We start from the raw sequence: 7,354 nt of genomic DNA on the forward strand, positions 1-7,354 counted from the left end.
GTTTTAAAAAAATGGATGTCGTTGCCGCTTGGAGAAGAAGATGAGATAACCAAGGCTAATTAAATTAATAATAATAGTAAAATTTGCAAATGTCAAGTCCCCTACCTATAGGCTACACCCATATCGTGTTGGGTTACAAACCCATCCCACATCGGATGAGTATGGGAAGTTGGAAGGTGTATATAATTCATGTCCAACCCCAATTAGTTTGAGGCCTTTTGGGAGTGACCCAAAAATAAATCCGTGCGGGCTTGACCCAAAGCGGACAATATCAAACTAATATTGCAGTCGACGATCCTAACAAGTGGTATCAGAGCCCAGGTGGCTATGGGTTGTGCCTGGATGAGCCCCGGTTAGGGTCGCGCCCTGAAGGACTCGGGTTAGAGTCGGGCCCAGGATGACCCAGGGGCCAGGGCTGGAACGACCCATGTTCGTGTCAACTGCGTTCCCGATGTGGTCTCGGTTTGAGGGGAGGTTTGTTGGGTTACAAACCCATCCCACATCGGATGAGTATGGGAAGTTGGAAGGTGTATATAATTCCTGTCCAACCCCAATTAGTTTGAGGCCTTTTGGGAGTGACCCAAAAACAAATCCGTGCGGGCTTGACCCAAAGCGGACAATATCAAACTAATGTTGCAGTCGACGATCCTAACATATCGCGTGTTCTACATTTATTAGTACGTTTTAGTGTTTTACATATGTTTAATTGTTGCACTGTAATTTAAAAATATTAGTCCCTCCGTCCTAACTAAGTTGAGACAAAACTTTTGGATACGAAGATTAAGAAATTGTGTTGAAAAGTAGGAGATAGAGAATAAAGTAGGAAATATAAATACAGAGTAAAGTAGATAATGGAATAAAGTAAAACTGATTGAATATTTTATTTTTTGTTAAAAAATAAAATGACTCAACTTAGTTAGGACATCTGAGGAATACGACTCAGAGAGTACATGTTTTCACTACTCTTATTATAAATACAGTTAAATATGGTAAGTTCAAATATTTATCTTTTGATTCATTAGTCATTTAAAAATTTTGATAACATTTTTATCATATATTATAATTTATTAATGGCGTGGATTCCATCCACTACAACTAATACTATTTCAACTAGTTTATCAATTTATGTTTCATACTATATCAATTTCACTATAAAACTCGTGTAGCTGCAGAAATCTCTATTTTTAAATGACGAAAGAAGTATATACTCCATCCGTCCCTAAAGAATATGCAATTTGGATTCGGTAAGGGTTTTAATGCAAAATTAGTAAAGTAAGAGAGATACAGAAAGAAAAAATAATTAAAGTATTGTTAGCGGAGAATCGGTCCCACCTCATTAAAGAGAAAAGTGTTTCCAAAATTATAAAGTGTATATTCTTGTGAGACGAGCTAAAAAGGAAAGAGTACATATTCTTGTAGGAGGAAATGAGTATTAACTAAAAAAATTTACTGTACAGCCCCTCCCAGAAAATATTTCTGCGTCCGCCACTGAATAGGAGTAATATAACAATGGAATCAGTTGACATAGCGTGTGTGGACTAGTGAAGCGAAATGGACATGTGAAATACTAAATGAAAAAACGCGTACCAAGAAATTGCTCCGGAATAACGCTAACTAAAACAACTACTCTACTTACTATATCTCATTGAAGAAGAAATTGCATCGAAACAACGCAAAGAGGGTCTATAAATATTGGCGTATATCATCACTACTTCCTCACACGAAAAATATAATATGATAAGCCTGAGCGCCCAAACAGAGAGAATGGCCGAGAGCCTGGCCGCAATGACCGCCCAAACAGGCAAAGCCTTGGCCGGCCTCACAGTAATGTTTGCCATGTTCCAAAACTACTTTCCCTGCGAGCTTCGCGTCATAATCATGGACTGCTATGACAAACTCGTCAATTTCGTCTATCCATACATCCAGATCACTTTCCCCGAGTTCCAAGGCGACGGCTTCCGCCGAAGCAAAGCCTACTCCACCATCGAGAGGTACCTCAACGCCAACTCCACCAAGCAGGCCAAACGCCTCGACGCATACGTCTTCGACGACTGCGACTCCGTAGTCCTCTCTGTCGCCAACAACGAGGAGGTCGCCGACGAGTTCAAAGGCATCAAGGTCTGGTGGACCTCCCGTGAGCATAACCCCAATAAGCAGTCCATCTCCTTCTGGCCGAGGTGGGATGAGAAGAAGTACTTCCGCCTCACTTTCTACCGGAAACACCGCCACCGCATCACCTCCGAATATCTCAAACACGTGATGGAGGAGGGGAAGGCCATCACAGTGCAGGAGCGCCGCCGGAAGCTCTGCACCAATAAGGCCGGTGACGGCGGATCCGGCCTCGGAAATGGTTTCCGTGGCGGCGGGATCTGGAGCGAGGTGGTGTTTGAGCATCCAGCAACATTTGCTACTCTGGCCATGGATCCGATCAGGAAAGAGCAGATAGTTAGGGATTTGATGTATTTTTCGAAATCGGAGGATTATTATAAGAATGTGGGGAAGGCGTGGAAGAGGGGGTATCTTCTGTACGGACCTCCCGGTACTGGAAAATCCACCATGATCGCTGCTATGGCTAATCTGTTACAATACGACGTGTACGACCTCGAGCTGACGGCGGTGGACAACAACACTGAGCTGCGGAAGCTGCTGATCAACACCACCAGCAAGTCGCTCATTGTGATTGAGGACATTGACTGCTCGATCGATGTGACAGCGAAGAGAGAGGACGAGGACGAGGACGGGGAAGAAGGAGAAGAGAAGAATCCTGTGAATGAGGAGAAAAAGAAGAAAAAGAAGAAAAAGAAGCAGAGTAAGGTGACTCTTTCGGGGCTACTGAACACCATTGATGGGCTGTGGTCGGCGTGTCCGGGCGAGAGGATTATCGTTTTTACGACGAATCATGTGGAGAAGCTGGATAAGGCACTGATAAGGAGGGGTAGAATGGATGAGCACATAGAGCTGTCTTACTGTGGATTTGAGGCATTTAAGATATTGGCCAAGAATTATTTGGAGGTTGATTCGCATGAACTGTTTGCTAAGATTAGGCAGCTGCTCAACGAGACGGAGATGTCGCCGGCCGATGTGGCCGATAAACTGATGCGGAAATCTGATGGGGAAGATGTGGATGGTAATTTGATGAGCTTAATCAAGGCGTTGGAGGAGGTACAAGAGAAGAACAAGGCTGCTAAACTAGAAGAGAAAGAGAAGAAGGTCGCAAAGGAAATGAGAGTAGAGAGTAGCGATCAGCTTTGGAAGAAAATGGTCACATGATTAAATTGTAATCTCTGTGTGTGCTGTGTAAGCTTAATTGATCCTAGTTTGATATGTATGCAATATGCATTTTCTATCAGAAGACTGTATTAATGACATCTTAAGTATTATAAAATAAATTATTTCTAATCATACATAAATGTGGGATGTTGAATTAATTACTTGGCTTCGTATTTATAGTAGTTGGTTATTTTCAGATTAGTTTTATGCATACGTAACACATCACCAACATCTTTTAAAATATAGTCTCATCTAAGAAATTGCGTAAGACATGAAATTGCAAAGTATATATATATATATATATATATATATACGTACGTGTACTTATTAAATTGAACCTAATAATTGATGTGTTGCATGCAATCAATTTTATGGGACTGGAAAGTCAAGAGGTGAATTTAAATAGTTGTATTTGTTTTGTTATTTGTTTTATAGAAAGTTGAGTCATCTATTTCCACTCTTCTTAACTTAAAAATTGAATTAAAAGCATAAATAACTGACTCCATGTCCGGCATGTATTAAAAAAGGGACTAGATGATTGTCACTTGTAGTATTAAGTCCACGCCAGGTATGCATTCAAAAGTACTACTCCCTCCCTCCATCCCACCAATAGGTGAGTCAATTTCATTTTTGGTTGTCCAATAAGTGATTATTTTTCAATTTAAGTAAAAAATTATCTTTCTTACTTTATTCTTTTTACTCTCCTATTTTTTTCTCTCTCATACTTTTCGCTCTCCACTTTAACTTTTTAAAAATCAATTTCTTAAATCTTGTGACAAAAGAAATGATTCGCTTATAGAGAGAGTATAATAATTGATCCCAAAATTATTGCGATCTTACGCTAATGCGGGTTTCAAAAATAAATTATAACCTCATCAATAAGCCTTCAATTAAGTAAGTAAAATCACATTATAAGTTTTCTCTACTTTTTATATACTCGTATTTAATTGAAAAGTCCCTAAATATGTTATAAAGGTATTTTCGACCTTTTTCTTCCTGAATTTCCTGCTACGTGCAACATGCTGACAAAAACTAACATTGATTTAGAGTATCCACGGCAGACAGCCAAAATAGCCCCGTCCCCTTTTTTTTCCACAACCCCAATTTGTTTGTCCGCGCCGACAAAAAAAATTGTCCGCAGCTATAAGTTGGACACTTCCAATAGCCCCAAAATTTTGTATCCACTTTTCATTTAATTTTATTTTTGTTTATTTTAAATCAATTATAATAAAAAAATTATCAGAATGTAAATAATTAGAAAACGAGATAATTGAGACCGAATATTCGTTGTATTATGGAACCGGGAAAATTTTACAACGAACATTTAAAAACAATACAAATAAAAACGCCGCCACCGTCTACTCGGTGGCGGAGTCGGATTCCTCCTCCTCTCCTCCGCCGTCTCCTCCGCTTCCGCCGGCCGCCCCTGCTAATCCTCATCAGACAAGCCTAGACGGCGCTGGATCCGACCTATGAGTTTTCAGTATATACCCTTGTTGACCGGGTCAGTTGCGGTCTCGTAGCGGAGGCAGTTATCATGCAGTTGTTGCATCAACTGCACATCTAGGTTCTCCCTCAAGACCTCGTGGGGACCAGGGGCCATGGGCTGCAGTATACGGGCAGACTGCGGGATGCGCGATCCAGACGCGGCCGATGATAGGCGGGAGGAACTTCCAGCCACTCTAGCGCTTCAGATAGAGGCTTGTTGTCCCGGAGGGCGTGGGCGCCTAGAGTGCGTAGCAGAGGGCTCTTCAGTTTGCTCGTCGTTGAGGTCGATTGATTGCGAGCCGCTGCCGCTGCTGTAGTCCCCGGCTATGTTGTGTCTAGTACGCTTCGCCCCAAAAGCTCCTGCCCGCTCTTGCGCACAGATGGCCTTGAATTTTGGACAGTGCTCGAGAACAAGATACTCCTCCACATTGTGAACTTCGGCCAGTTTTCCGTGTTGAATTGGCTCATAGACAGTGCCTTCACGTCGGCTTTGCTTCGGCCACTCTCAGCATTGAGCAGGTTGTTCTTGTATATGCCCGCAAACCGCTTGGTGGCCGTCAAAATCCTAGACCACTTTTTGCGGAGCTGTTCCTCGTCACACGGTTTGGCGCCTTGAGGTTTGAACTCGTTGTATGCCAACAGGACGCGCTTCCAAAAGCTCCCCTCGGTCTGATCGGTTCCCACTATGGGGTTCGATGTGACGGCATCCCACGTCCGCGCCACAACAATGGACTCCGCTTTGGTGTAAAGCGTGGTCCGTTTACCGCCGGCTTCTGGCGCAGCTGCCTCGCCGCCACCGCCGGTGCTGCCCACGCCGCTGCCCGCGCCGCCGCCGCCTTCCTCCTGCTGCGCTGCTACCACCGCGGCTGCCGCCTCTTCCGCCGCCCCCGCCGCCACTGCTTCCACCCGCTCTCGTCGGAACAGGCGTATCCACGCGCGCTGCCGGCGTATCCGTAACTATCTGCTCTTTCCTGATCGGATCCATGGCCAGAGCAGCAAATATTGCTGGATGCTCGAACACCACTTCGCTCCAGATCCCGCCGCGGCTGGACCGGATGGGCCGTTTCCGGCTTTATTAGTACAGAGCTTCCGGCGGCGCTCCTGTACAGTGATCGCCTTCCCCTTTTCCATCACGTGTTTGAGATATTCGGCGGTGAGGAGGTGGCGGTGTTTCCGGTAGAAAGTGAGGCGGAAGTACTTCTTCTCATCCCACCTCGGCCAGAAGGAGATGGACTGCTTATTGGGGTTATGCTCGCGGGAAGTCCACCAGACCTTGATGCCTTTGAACTCGTCGGTGACCTCCTCATTGTTGGCGACAGAGAGGACTACAGCATCGCAGTCGTCGAAGACGTAGGCCTGGAGGCGCTTGGCCTGATTGGTGGAGTTGGCGTTGAGATACCTCTCGATAGCGGAGTAGGCTTCGCTGCGGCGGAAGCCATCGCCTTGGAACTCTGGGAAGGTGAGCTGGATGTATGGGTACATGAAATTGACGAGTTTCTCATAGCATTCCATGATTATGACGCGACGTTCGCAGGGGAAGTAGTTTTGGAACATGGCGAACATTACTGTGAGGCCGGCCAAGGCTTTGCCTGTTTGGTCGGTTAGGCTCATCATAGAGAGAGATTGATACCCCTCTTCTGCCTTGCTTGTTTCGACGCAATTTCTTCTTCAATGAAATATAGTAAGTACAGTACTTGTTTTGTTAGCCTTATTCCGGAGCAATTTCTTTGTATGCGTTTTTTCATTTAGTATTTCACATGTCCATTTCAGTCAACAATTATAACTGCTTCCATTTTAATATTATGTAGTACTACTATCATTTGTCCTTCGGAAGCAACAAACCATATTGTTGCCTAGCTGTTGAATGTTTATCATATTACACTTCTACAACATTCAATTTTAAATGGGGCAATTTCAAACAAAATTTAAGATAACTAATATAAATTCAATAAAGATTTTTTGGAGCAGAATGTCCTTGATGAAGACAAGTGTTCTTTTCTTTGGATTTTTTTTTAAAAAAAATACTCATAAGCAAAACAATTTACCTTTAAACAACAATCTATGTTATTCAAGTGAAAAAGTATTTAATCGTATACCATCTAGAATCATTTATTTGCTTATGAGTATTTTTTTTAATCCAAAAAAACATGTTTATATAGAAGAGCAACAACCAAAACTCAACTTCCACAACTCCTTCCACAAAAGCATAGATTCATAAAATCATATAGCTGCACAAAATACTTCCACAAAAGCATAGATCATCCATGAACATGATCACTAAATTGACTTCCTTGGAGTGAGTTTCTTCTTCATACATATTTCCATTGTACGTCTTCTAGGTTTAGGCTTTCCTCTTGTAACACTCTGACTTTTTCTACCGCTTTTAATTGTTCACGTCGAATTCACTTTTAAAAATTATGGGAAGGAGGAAGTATGTTTTATTTTTGGATATAATATTTTTAGCCTCTCTTTGAAATACATAAATAAAAAATCTAAATAAAGCTCAGCCCAGCCCACTTTCCTAGTGGGTTTGGGCTAGGCCAGGCCTAGCAAAATGAATAAAAACCCGGAGCCTCAAAACCTCAATTCGCCCTAG

The 7,354-nt window shown here is 43.0% G+C and overlaps 1 pseudogene; it reads left to right on the plus strand.

Annotated features, from left to right (window-relative positions):
* Positions 1 to 1,730: 1,730 nt before the first annotated feature.
* On the plus strand, positions 1,731 to 3,214 carry LOC121761713 (annotated as a pseudogene).
* The last annotated feature ends 4,140 nt before the right edge of the window (positions 3,215 to 7,354 follow it).

Source organism: Salvia splendens, chromosome 13 (genome assembly GCF_004379255.2).
Source record: "Salvia splendens isolate huo1 chromosome 13, SspV2, whole genome shotgun sequence".
NCBI classification, from domain to species: domain Eukaryota; kingdom Viridiplantae; phylum Streptophyta; class Magnoliopsida; order Lamiales; family Lamiaceae; genus Salvia; species Salvia splendens.